General features: G+C 39.5%; 1 protein-coding gene across 7 annotated transcripts in view; it reads right to left on the reverse strand.

Annotated features, from left to right (window-relative positions):
• MAML3 (mastermind like transcriptional coactivator 3) overlaps nt 1–14,191 on the reverse strand; it is a 351,724-nt gene that overhangs the window by 220,974 nt on the left and 116,559 nt on the right. Inside the window, exon 1 of one of the 7 annotated variants that reach the window (XM_037897235.1) lies at nt 3,220–3,366. The exons of the other annotated variants lie outside the window; for them this stretch is intronic. The gene's annotated coding sequence lies outside the window, so the exon portion shown is untranslated. Of the gene's footprint in view, nt 1–3,219; nt 3,367–14,191 lie in introns of those variants that run through there. 7 annotated transcript variants of the gene reach the window in all.

Below are 14,191 nucleotides of genomic sequence, written 5' to 3' on the forward strand. Positions count from 1 at the left end.
TTACAGTTGGGCACAATTGCTGTTTAATCACAAATTACTGAGTAATATGAATTAAAACTTCCCATTTATAATCCCCTCTGCCCCCCCAAATTAGGATCTACATCAAACCTGCAAAGACCCTTAGCCTTAGCAGCAATGGCAACTGCTGCCGTAAAACCACAAATTATGTTACTAATGTGATCCGGCACTTTTACTTGTGTCCCACAGCTGCAGCTTAATCGTATTTTTGACACAACTAAATTGTCAGTCAACATTGGGATCTGTATCTAATAATGTTGCTGTAAAAATAAACCAACTCCTGTTTTCTAAAGAGATTATGAAAGAGACAGATATATATTAAAGGGATGACATCATCTTAACCATCCTTCTCTCTGAAAGTTCATCTTCTATTGTCACAAATAACTGATTTGTTTATATTATTATAACTGAAATGGGTTAGACAAACTTTGTGTATAGTCAGCTTCACTGTTGCCCTGGTGCAGTCAGTTATATGTTACTCTTTCTGTTTTGTTTAATGCAGCAACAGGAGAGAAGAAAAACACTTAAAAAACAGGAAAATGTGATTGTACAATCACAATTGGCAGTGGGGACTCAGGGCAGCTGTATTGAAACTGCTTTTAACTACTTTCCTAGATTTCAAGTTGACAGTGTCCCTGGAACTCTGCTCCAAAATGCTCCACCTCCAAATCTTAAAGTTATTGCATGTGTTCCATGCTAATCAAAGCATGGCCAGATTTAGAACGGTATAAGTAGGTGGCAGTTACACTGAATTCAGTAATACCGAACCTGCTTACACTGGGTCTAAATATGGTCCAATATTGTGAATGTATTTGTAAAATCTGGAGAGGTAATTCTGCCGTTGTGTGGATATGTATGTTTTGGAAGATAATATATTGGATAATTACGAGACAAGTCAAAATCTTTTATCTGACCTCTTTCCACGATCTCTTATCAATCTGCCAAACTTTTGCAATTCAGATCCAAAGGAACTCAGATCTGAACTGAAAATATTGTGCAACAAAAAGTTAGCCTCTTCAGTCTATTTCACTGAAAAAATCTAGAAACAAACAAAAAAAGGCACACATCTAAGGGGAAAGACAAAGAGTGTTTTGTTTGATTGGTTTGGGGGAGGAGGGATTGTCTGTTTCAGTTTCGGATATTCACTAACATTTTTTTCTCTTTGAAAATTTTTACTGTACCATCAGTGACAGTAAAAATTTTAAAAAAGAAAAATGTTAGTGAATATCTGGAACAGACAATCCCTAATCTTTAAAGTGATTCACATGCATTAATAAAACCACGTCTGAGCTAAGCAAGCATTAATATACCCATTTTACAGGTGGGTATACTAAGATCTCAATACTGCTAAATCAATTTCTTCAGTTTAAAAACAACAAGATTTTTTTCCAGCTACCAGCCATGAGGGTGAAATCCAGGCCCCATTAAAATCATTAGAAAAACTGCCATTGATTTCAATGGGGCAAGGATTTCACCCTGAATCAAACCAGGTTCTTTCCTCTTCATATCATCATCTAAAAATTTTGCAGGTCAAATTATGGCTTCAGTTACATTTGTTGTAAGGCCAATCCCCATTGTCTTCAAATGATACTTGCATTTGCAGCTGTGCAATAAAAATACCATTTCATTATTAAAAAGAGCACATCTGATCCAAGGGGGCATAATAAACAATAATAATAAATAATTATTATTAAATAATAATAATAATAATAATAAAAATCAAGGGGGCATAATAAACATAAAACCCCCACAATGCCATTTTTACAGTCACCGTTCAGAGTGGAATCACACTTCAAAGTGCACCAAAGAATTTATTTCAATAGATTGTAAAATACCAAGGTATTTCACAATGGATTTATCATCATATTCCTTCCTTTATTAACCACGGCACGTAAACCAAGAGCACAAAGGCAGCTCTCAGAGATAGATATCCCAGAATCCTTTGGGGGGAAAAATCTAAACAGAACTATTCTGCTGTTCTCTGATATGTTACCAAGGCCCCCCCCCCATCCCTCACCCCCAGAAGTGTTCTTAATTAAATAAGAATCTATTAAAGAATACAGTGCCCCTCTGTGTAAACTCCCACCCCCATCCTTCTCTCTCAGTTCTAAAAGCCTGCTACCTTGCCTTCTAACTTCCTAGGAGCTCATTAGAAACAGCCCCTTCTGCACGTATACATCACCATAACACTCACAAATTCTGAGAGAGAGACAGAAATAAGAAGCTGAATGAGAATATTGGGCCTGTGACACAAGCAAATGCAGACAAAGAACACCCTGATATTCACAAGGAACAATGAAGGCTCAGAGAAGTACACTGGGAACATGGGATTAAAATACAGGCTACTGCTCAGTTCTGCACCAGAATTACATTGGTCCTCTAACTAGGTTCAATTATCAACAATAACCATAGCAGACCAGACAGATAAATCACACCAATTTCTGTGGGTGGTAAAATGTTTCAATTAAATGATCCTTACACTTCACATGGCAGTTTTAAACATGGGCACAGTTCTGGTCACATGCACCACTCCAACTTGTTACATCTCCTTTCAGATATTAATTTTCCTCTTGTGGCTTTTGGCTGTTCATTATGTAACACTTATCAAAGCACCATTTTGTTTTCTGACACTTGCTTCAAAAAATAGCCCTTTCTTGTCTGAAACATATGAACTGTTCAAATCAAGAAAAGGAAAGAAAATAATGAAAAATGTGCATATGACGTCCCTCCCTGTCAGCCACATGGGTGATGAACATAGTAACACAAATGCTACTGACTCTTCCATCCCTTCTCAACAAGGGGCAAATTATTCTAGGAAGTAACCCCCGTCATCTCATATTAAAATAATTTTGGGCCATTTTGGCTTTCTCACACGCAGGCCATGTTCAGCCAGATGCCTTTGGAGCAGGGTGACATGTCAGGAGCTGGCAAGCCATCCCAAACTGGAAACACCGTAACAATCAATAATCTTAAGGCATGAGACAGCTTGAATGACAGAACACATAGCATATCCACAACCTCCTTGACACAGACAGGATCAACATGGGGGAGGGAGGATCACAAAGAGAGTCATGGGACAAATCCAAAATGCAGTAGATGAACAATCTGCCTGCCTTAAAGTTCAAAAGAAATTAAAGGTACAGTACATCCTTGTAAACGGCTCCTATTTAAAATGCATACAATAGTAAAACAGACACTCACTCTGGGCGCAGTTTGGAACAGGGCCTTCCACTCAGTCCGCCTTGAAGCACCTTCATAAAAGGTAGTTTAACCTCTAAATGATACCAGTTTCTCTTGCATAGGATTGTGCAATGATATGTGTCCAGAGAACTGCAAGTGCAAAACAGGAAGTTCTACACATCTAGAATAGTACAACCAGTACATCTAACATTACAAACACTACACCTACAGAGCACGGAGTTTAATACAAAGTATTTCAGCAAAGACTGCAAATGAAAATTGCAAGTCACCTTGTAATTTTCCTGGATGCACTACAAATGCTCCTATAATTGACCCTCAGGAGTTTTTCTGACGGCAGATCTATAGGCTGCTCAACCTGTACTCTCACAGCCTGTGACTTCTGTAAGATGCTTCAAATGAACTAGATCAGGGGTTCCTACACACAATTCATTGAATCCTGCAGCCATCTCATCTTTAATAAGAAAGTCCATTGGGACCATGAGGATCCATGGGATTGTATACCCCCACCTGTGATCTTACACCTTAATAGGCCACATTGCCTACTGGGACTTTTTAGTTTACCTGAGTCATACTTTGGTAACAAACACGAGAATGGTTTCAATCTGCTCCACTCTATAAGAATTATGGGGGCTCCTGGGCTCCCAGAATGTTGCACATTTGGCCTAAATGGGAAACGTTTGGAGACTATTAAAACAGAAAATCAGAAAAGAGATAACTGCAGAGCGAATACAGGATGTCTAATTCACTCCAGGGCTTCCAGTGTCTTCCAGTGAATGAAGAGGAGCAATGCCCCCAAAGAGTGAATTAAGTCCAATCTATTTACTGCATTCATGCAAAAAGAAGATTTTTGACTGGATTTTTGGTAACCTTATACATTTTTTGTAACTCTCTTCAGGAATGCTGTGGTAGGACTGGACAGACCATTCCTCTCCCCACCCCCGAAAAACAGTGCCAAAAGAGTGGAGAGCGGGGAGGAGATACACATCAGGGACCATAATTGTAAGACAGATTACAGGGTTGTTTTATTTGGAATGTCACTGCAATGTTTTTCTCTTCCATATATTGTGGGCCTGCACTCTATTGAGGGCCTTGTATTCTTCTGACGAAATTATATCAAAATTCTAGAACATATTCTGGTAAAATTTGCAGCAGGCAGCCCCAGCTTCAAGACAGTGCTTTCAGAGAAAAGATTGCAGGGCTTTTCCAGGAACATTACTGGGAGATTCATTGTATCTGCAAGGAGAAACAAAACAATGCCACCATTAAAGCGTCCCACTGATCAGGAGAGAGGAAAGATTCAGTTAATCTCCTTCAAACACAAACGCAAAGACTAAATGTTCACACTGATCCTTGTTTCTAAAATTGCGTGATCATCCACTCATCTTAATCTCAAAATCTGCTTGGTGCCACCTGTACGTGAGGGGTCTTCTAGAGTAGAATTTCCCCTAAGATTTTTACAGTCAGCTGCTGAAGCACATGTACATGCATGTGCATGTAAGAGGGAGAGAGCGCGCACAATCCATACATCACAATGCAGTACTAACATTCAAATAGTAAGAAACTGAATAGCAAACTTGACTGGATCTTCATCATATTGTCAGTAGTAAGGCCTGTAAATTGAGGAGGAGAGTGATGGTAAGAGAAATCTTTAAGAAGTCAAGCAATTAGACATCAGGTGGCTATTTACCTTTTTAATAAATCCTTTCCCAGTCTGGGAGAAGGAGGGGAAACCCCTCCATGAGAAACACACTTTACAGATTGAAAAACATGGTACTACATACTCTATACAATTCATGCCAGTCCTGAGAAAAGAATAATAATAATAATTTTAAAAAGAGGTGCGGGGGGGAAGTGCTAGGGAGCGGTATGAAAAAGGTCTGGTGACTGCATCATGTTTGAGTACCTCCTACTGATCAGTTGACAGCAGTGTTAGTACAGTTTTGGTAGAAACCCTCCAAGGCAGGGGTGGCCAAACTGTGGCTCACAAGCCACATGCGGCTCTTTTACAGTTAAAAGTGTGGCTTGCAACGCTGCCTGCACCATTCTCCACTTGCAAGACTTGGGGTGGGAGGAGTTTGGGACCTCTGCCTTGCAGCAGGGTGGTAGGGTAGGGGCTTCTGCCCAGTGGGAAAGGAGGGTCATGCCTGCCAGGGCTTGGGGTTTCAGCAGCAGAAGGGCTGAAGCCCCAAGCCCCAGTAAGTCCCTCCTGCCTTGGAGCTTTGGCTGGTGTACCCTGGCTCTCAAACTTCTAAAGACGGTCATATGTGGCTCAGAAGGTCAGTAAGTTTGGCCACCCCTGCTCCAGGGTGTTAGTACACAATGAGAGAGCCATGAGGCTTCAGAAAACTAGTGTCTTTGGAGGAAGGGTGAAAAGTGATAGTTAAAATTCACACCACACTTATATTTCTTGAATTAATGCCTAGGTGCCAGGTGGAGTCCTTTCAGCATATTGTGGGCCAATTTTTGAAAGGCACCTCAACTCAGCCTCCATTTTTGCTGAGACCATCAGTTTGTTAGATGTCTTGATGCTAGCTACAGCTGATAACACCCAGAAAAATTGAGGCAGTTGTTTAAAAAATTAAAACTGTCCTGTGTGTTCTTAATCCGGTGGTCCAACAGGGAACCAGATGAAAGGAAATCAACCCAGCCATTCAGAGATTCTAAACTTCAAATAAGTTAGTTTTAGATTTCCATTGCTTTCCTTTTGTACACAGAAACACACTATCATAATGATCCTAAACCCTGCACCTTACAAGGCTTTTAGTGCAGTATTTAGATTGAACCTTTGTTGTAGAATACCGTGGGGAGTTTTTTCTTTGTATTTTTTTAAATAAGGAACTTCAGCCTTCTCCCTCATTTGACCCCAATTCAGCAAAGTACTTAAGCACATGTTTACCTTGAAGTCAATGGGACTTAAGCATGTGCTTAAGTGCTTTGATGAACTGGGGCCTTAATAGGGAAGTACCAAAGACATTTACTATGACATCTAACCCATAGGCCCAGGTCACACTGTGAACAGGGCTCTCAAATGCAAACAGGGAGCAAAACTTCAGAGACTGAGCTTATCTAAAGGGGATCTACGTTCAACCTCCTCTGGATAGTTGTGCAATGATCTACCTCCCCAAAAAGAAATGAGGTTTCAGGGTGAGAAGTAGGGTCACTGATGTCATATATGTTTTCTCCTTTAATGGTGGTGAGGCTGAGAGAAAGGATACCATCTTTAGAGTCAGAACATGTGCTACTTTTACTAATTTTCAACTGTTTTCAACATGTATCATCAGCTGAATGCCAAGTCACAAGGTAAAATACAGTCACATTTTTATTAAAATATATGCCTAAGACACATTGGGCCTTGATTCTGTTCCTATTGATGCCAATGGAGCAGAATCAGGCCTGCTATGGCAAATTTTGTCCTCTGATATATTATCAGCTCTTACTAAAATTAATGGGAGTTTAACATGAGCAAGGATTAAGTAAAACAAAATCTATAATAAACAGAAGAAAGGGGGAGTTGATAGTAATGAATATAAACAGAAGTTACAAATTGTAGAAAATCGATAAGGGAAGCAGAGGGACATAAGGCAAAATCTATGGCCAGCAGAAGGAGTTTTTAAAATATATCAGGAACAAAAAGTTTCCTGACAATGGCACTAGTCAACTACTAGATGGTAAATGGCAGAATCATCAACAATAATTCAGAAAAGGTAGAAGTGTTCAATAAATATTTCTGTTCTGTATTTTGGGGGAAAAAACAGGTAATATAGTCTCATCATATTGTGATGATAATACTCGAACATCCTCCAGAGATAGTAGTGGAATGGAAAAACAGAAGCTACTAAAGTCAGACATTTCTATATCAGCTGGTCTAGATAACTGGCATCCAAGAGTTTCGAAAGATCAGGCTTGCTGGAGCATTAATGTTGATTTTCAATAAGACTTGGAGCACTGGGGAAGTTCCAGAAGACTGGATGAAAACTAGTGTACCAATTTTTAAAATGGGTAAACAGTATGACCCGGGGTAATTATAAGCCTGTCAGCTTGGTATAGATCCTGGGCAAAACAGTGGAGTGGCTGATATGGGACTTGATTAATAAAGAATTAAAGGAGGGTAATGTAATTAATGCAGATCAACATGGGTTTATGAAAAATAGATCCTGTCAAACTAACTAGATATTTTTGATGCGATTACAAGTTTGGTTGATAAAGGTAATAGTGTTGACTGCTTTAAGGAGTTGACTTGGTATCACACACCATTTTGATTAAAAAACAAGAATGATATAAAATTAACATGACACAAATTAAATGGATTAAAACCTGGCTTAATCTCAAATAAGAGTAGAGGTTATTTTACCTCTCTATTTGCAAAATCTATGAAAAAACAGAGTCATGACTTCAAGTCACATGAGTGTGTCTGTGTGCAGGATTTGGCCCATTCTGTATCTCATGCTGAAGTACAAACCTTACATTTTGTTTTGAGAAATTCAACAGCTTTTCAGCCATCTACCACATAATTATTATCCCAGGAAGTCTGCTTCTCTCTAGAAAACAAATCTCTGATATTTGTGTGTACCCAGAAAGAAGGGCATAGAGCACTGTATTCCCCAGTTATAGGACTATCCTGAATACTGCTTTTATCTCCTCTTCAGTTCAGTTTGTTAATGAATATAGGCAGTGAAGTTCTCTCTAGCTGTCCAACAGGTTCTCTTGGTACATTCCCTGCGATAGTAATGAAAGGGAGATATCAACACAGCAGCGGCTACATCTGCCTAACCTAGCAGGCAAAGCAAGGAAAGAGATCCTAGATACAGTTTGTTTGTATGCATGCATATGCACGCACAAATCAGGTATTAATATGTATTGTAGCTATTGAGACTTTTGCTATTTAAAACGACTTGTTTCTATCTTATGGTGAAGGCCAATTGATATAACATATTACTAATCCTGGTACTCTTTATTTAGGTTGCATCAATAAATATGTCTTAAGAAGCAGTACGGAGCACAGGTTCATCCTGCCAGATTGTATGCCATGTTAGCTTGTTATCTGCTTCTTCATTATGAGCTGCCATTTCCCTCTATTAAGTCCTCTTAGTCTTCCCAGTGAATGTTACCCTACACATCCTTTCCTTCCCTCCGTCTGAATTCTTGATGCTTATTTTAAAGAGGAAAAGTGTGAAAGGTACTTGCAGCCAGTGATAATATATCAGGTAAAATTTTCAAAAGCACTTAAGGAACTTAAGTGTCACTGAAAGTCAAAAGATACTTAGGAACCTAAGTCCCAAAGTTGCTTTTGAAAATGGGATTTAGGCTCCTGTGTCACATAAGCACTTTGAAAATTTTACTCAGCATGGATAAGGGAAGTTCTGATACAGCTCCTTCCCTTTTTGACAATTTATTTTATTCAGATCCCTCAAGTGATTTAATTCCAAACAACAAAGTCTTGAAGCATGGTCGTATTTCAAAGCAGGTTAAAATAAATGTGGAACTATCTCTGTACTGGGCTAGATATTCCCAGAGTTCACCTTAATAACATTTCCCGTCAGTTCTTGTAGCTTCACCTTTATGAGGGGCTCTCCTCTTTTCCTCTCTGCTGAAAGGGAACTAACAAGTCACACTTGCTCTGGCTGCCTAGAGAAGTCAGTACAGTAGTTCTGCATTTCCCATGTAGCATTGATGTTTCTTCTCTTTACAGAAAAAGGCACAAGATGTTCTTCAGAAGATCTTGTCATACTTGTATATGGGGTTAAATACACAAACCATAAAATGCTTTAAGAAAGGTCCTTTATTTCAATACATGATGATGTGGTGTCATCATATTATGCCTCTCTTGTCATCACACAATGACCAAGTGACACAACATAGCATAACATCATGTCTTTTTAATGTGTCACAGCAATTTAACAATATCTAAAGCTTGGTTTTCACATATATTTACAGCCACACAAAAGGAAGATGGCCTACCTTTTAGATGGTCTCTGTCTTATCCAAATAAACAAATACAATTGATGGGAGCTGTATGAGAGATACACATCTTTAACTTCAAGCAAAACGAAAAATGCAAGTCAAGCTCGTGCCCAACCAAGTCTGTCCCAGAAGGGGAAAGTGGAACTGCTGATAAATTGCACTTTTCCTGATGCACTGTTTAAGCCTCTAGATCCATGATTACTCAAGAGATCTTTTCTTTCAAAACCCTTCAGGGTATGTCTAGATTGCAGCTGCGAGTGTGCCTCCCATCCCACACAGACAAACTCACGCTACCTCCGCTCTGGCTACTGTACTAGAAAAAGTAGTGTGGACCTTACAGCATGAGCAGTGACATGGGCTGGCCACCTGAGCTTGGACCCAGGCGGTAGGACAGGCTTGGATTCAGGAGGCTTGCCCAAACCTGTGCCACCATGTGGTTCAGAGGGTATTCTGTAGCTGCTTGTGTTCTCTCCCTCTTGCACACAGACACACACAAAAAATAGATTGTCCAGCTAAACGCTAAACCTCAACATTCTGCACCGCATCTTCAAAATTTATCCAATAATTAAAACTTTCTAGAAGAAAAACTGCCATTTATTTAACTGTTTATAATCATTTCAACTATTTATAAAAATATTTATATGCCAGTATCTTATCCCAATATAGAGAATGTTAACTAAAAACTAGATATCTTCCATATGTCTTACTTGTCTAGTTTGTGATAAAGAAATGTTATTCAAACATCTGAATACGAGACACTTAAGATCGCTGTTTTAGGGTAGGTTTTTATTTTTGAGTTGATTTTTTGTTAATTTAACTTCAGTGTGAACATTACTGATACAGCTTACACAGATCTTCTCCTACGGAATCAGAGAATGGACTTTCAAACACTGAAAATCTCCACCTTTTCTCATGTATCTGAATGCTGATTAGAACTTCTTTTAGCACAAACTACAAGCCGGGGTACTGAACAGCAGCAGAGCTGATTTTGGTTGTTTAGGATGATGTTGGAGATATGTGGGATGTGGAAAGGAGGCAGCTGAGGGTGAGAACGAGAACCGATGAGTGGAGCAGGGATGGGCTACTGAATGATTTATCTGAGAGATTAATTGCTTTTTATAGTTTTCATAAATGGAATATGCAGTCTAATTCAAATTAACCTAGGTTTTTGTGCAGGAATATATAAACATATAAACACAAACAAAGACATGCACACAGAGTTGTTTCTAAAGAGAATGGTTTCTGAAGTTGTCCATGAGACATGCCTGATCATGACATAAATGTACAGAATTGTACATGCGCTACTTTGGCACTGCATCTTAGGAAAAGCTAGAAACCTCAGCCTCCTGTATGCCTGCTTCAACATAACGTGACAGTGTAAATGCAACTCTTACCACTTCCAGACATAGCACCTCAATCTTTCCCTCCCAAATTCTTTCTATGTCTTTAGACCATTTTAAGATGCTTACCTACTTCCCCCACACCCAAGACCTCGCCTTCAGCAAAGTAGTATGTGCATTAGCCTAGCAACCTGACATAAATATCCAACCAACCAGCAAATAAACACAGGCTCACTCCTAGTTACCATGTCCCCATGCATAGCCTTATTACAAACAAAACATGAAATACAGGATAAATTCATTATTTAATTCAATTCAATTTATCATTTAAGGTTTGGGAAGGGGTAGGAGGGCATCTGCTTCCTTTTTGTTTTGCCAGAAGTATACTCTTTAAGTCTCAGACTATTCACTGATTCACTATTGTAAGAAAATACCAGGTACCATGTCTTTCTCTGCTGATTTGTAATTGACTAGCCAGATATCTTAGCCAGCATGAGAGGGGCAGGATGCTGTGTTTCAATGGAAAACATATACAAGCAAAAGGTAATATATTAGACAAATGTAGTTCACTCAGGGCCAGATCCTGTGGGTGCTCAGCAGCACCTCTCCGCTCCCAGTGAAGTCCCAGGGCACTCAGCTACCCCACTACAATGGACACAACATAAGGAACTAGATAGAGCTCTTGTTTGTAATTTCAGTAATAACAGATCACAAATGTTGCGGGAGCGAGGGGAAGAGAGAAGAAAAGCCACACATAAAATCATATGAGATTTTCTTTTAAAAGTTCCAGCTAATCTTGGTCTTGGTGGAAACCAGAGTGCCTTCTCACATTGTGACAAGACTATCTGTTCTGAGCAGTTCCTGATGTCTGAAATAGTGACTAATGGCCTTCTTCCAGCTCGCTTTCAGCAGATAAAAGGAAGCATGCCCAGTGCAGAGATCATGGCTGCATGCAAGAAGAATCAGGTTTGCCCATCAGTCCTCTCTGAATGTCTAGTATGTGATGAGTATTCAGAGGGCAATGTGCTCTCCAAACTCCACATAGGCAGAACTCTAATGCTGAATGTTCAACAAGAACTGCTCTTCCCATCTGCCCTCAGCTTATACTAACACTAACTATTTTATAAAACACAAGGCAATTTTATGTTTCCATCTATCATCCCTACATGAAAGGGGTGTGAACCAACTTTAGAGGGGATAAAAGTGGGCAGTGTGTATATCCTGAATGCAATTAAATTATTAGCAGCCAAAAAAAGATTGCTTATGGTGGAATTACAATTTACAAAATTCAAGGAAAAAAAGAGGACAGTTTTCCACTCCAACCTTAACTATAGCCATTGTGACTGCATCAGCTAATGCAGAATCTGAGATCTATTGGTCAGTACACCAGAATCCAAACTGGTGATTCTGGCCTTTAAATGTGTGACAAGGCCAAAGTGAGAGACTCCCCTGCAATAAAAAAAAAAAAAAGTGATATTTTGACATGTAATAAAAGTCGTCTTCACCCTCACTTTAAGGTAAAGCATTGTTAATGTCAATAATTTCCAGTAACAAACAAGGAGATAATACCCATACCAGGTTTGTGTGGGATGAAGGTAAATTTAAATGACATGCCTTGTAAAGAGGAACAAATTGTGATTAGTACCCAACAGAATGTTCCACAGGTACTGTACTGCAATAGCTAAGTACAATGGCAAGAGTTAAGGATGCAGTGGACATCTTAACCCTTAAATTGCTGTAGTTTTCCAGCCACCAAGTGAATGCTTAAAAAAGTAGAGAGAGAGAGAGAGAGAGAGAGCGAGCGCGTGAGCAACTTTAATATAGAGTTAAGATTGAGACCATCATAACACCTTCATATGATGTCCTTTAAAATAACACTAATAGTCAGGTCTTAAAAAAAAATCCCTAGACGCTACAAACTTGGGAAATTCACAGTTAAAGTTTGAGATCATAACCTTAACCCTCCTTTGGATCTCCAGTCAGCTTCTGCCTACAGGATGGAGACTGTCCCCTTCCTCCATTAGCTACAACCCCACCCTTAAAACTGTCCTAAGTATATGAATTTCATCAGCATATGCTTTAGCCATGTCATGGTTTAGCACACACAAATCTTTCCAGCCCACAGATCTTTGCTACTTATTGGGATCATACTGAAGAAGATATTTGTATACTTAGGATTTACGTATGGAGTTGAAAAGGACCCCTCGAGACTGTAAGCTCGTGTTACATGTAGGATTGTTGATGTCTGTTTACCTGGTGCATATGCAATGTGCTGGACCCAGACTAAGTGGTCAGAGGAACAAGTGATTCAATGGGTTTTCCTTGAACCCATCAAGTTGCTTCATGTGACTTGCTGATTGAGGGATGGCAGAGTAAAATTGGCCTGAGGTGTAAGAAGACCACCAAGCAGAACCTGCAAAGTTGGCTCATCTCCCATCTCCTCAGCGAGAGGGGCAGAAGTAACGTGAATGGCATCTCATCTTGGCATCCTAAGTGGGCAGATCTGGGTTTGTAAGTAGAGCTTAGTAGAGAATTACATTTTTCCCTCAGTTCAACTTCCAAAGCCTGGATACCTGGGTTCTCCTTGCTGTTTCTCTCTCTAACTTGCTGTAGGATGGTGAATAAATCATTTAACTTCTCTGAGCCTCAGCTATCCCCACCCCAAAAATTAGGGTAATCTAGTTTTCCTACCTCAGATATCCAGCTCCCACTGATGTTATTAGGAGGTTTTCCATTGGTGTGAGTGAGAGCAGAGTCAGGCCCTAGAAAACATGGTGAGGCCTAAACAAACAAAGTTAGTAGAAATAAGGGTAGCTTTTATATGTATAATTTCTATAGCTTTATGAGTGTAAACAGTGCATTATCAATAGAGTAAGTCCTGGTCTACACTACAACCTTATGTTGGATAACGAAGTCACTCAGGGGTGTGGGAAATCCACACCTCTGAGTTACCAGTTATACTGACCGAATCCATATAGACAACGCTATGTCTACAGGAGGGCTTCTCCCAGCAACAGAGCTATGGCCTCTCAGGGAGGTGGAGTACTTGAGTCGATGGGAGGAGTTCTCCCGTCAGCGTAGGTAGCTTCTTCACTAAACTCTATGCAGCTGCGCCGCTGTAAGTGTAGACCCGCCCTAAGACAACTTGCCTTGTCCTGAAGAGCCTCATTTTACACCCTACTGTATTTTATAAACCGTTATCTCTACAACTTGTGCAATAATATGCAACAATATTCAGCAAAACTAATTGGTGCAACAATCTACAACTGGCTTTTTAACTTCAGAACCAGAAAGACTACAAACATTTTTTTTTTTTAAACAAAAACTGAGATTCTGTGGGAGATCTCAAGACCCTCAGGAAATAAGTCTGCTGCTCATGCTTGGGTGAATGTTGAGGGATTTCTTTATTATTTTTAAAATAAAAATAATGAAAAGAAAAATATAGAAATGTCACATGTCAAACACCCAAATTACACAGCATCTTCTGAAATCTGACACACAAACTAGTTCATCTGAACATACTCATGTTACAGTTTCATTGGACGCCCTATGGAAATTAATAAAATGAGGGCTGCAAGCACTTACTCCATACTCTTAATTACCAAGACCTTCATAACTAAAACCACTCTGTGAAATCCGATAAAACAAAGACCCCATGTAAATGTTGAAGT

The sequence above is a fragment of the Chelonia mydas genome, chromosome 4 (assembly GCF_015237465.2).
Source record: "Chelonia mydas isolate rCheMyd1 chromosome 4, rCheMyd1.pri.v2, whole genome shotgun sequence".
Lineage (NCBI taxonomy): Eukaryota > Metazoa > Chordata > Testudines > Cheloniidae > Chelonia > Chelonia mydas.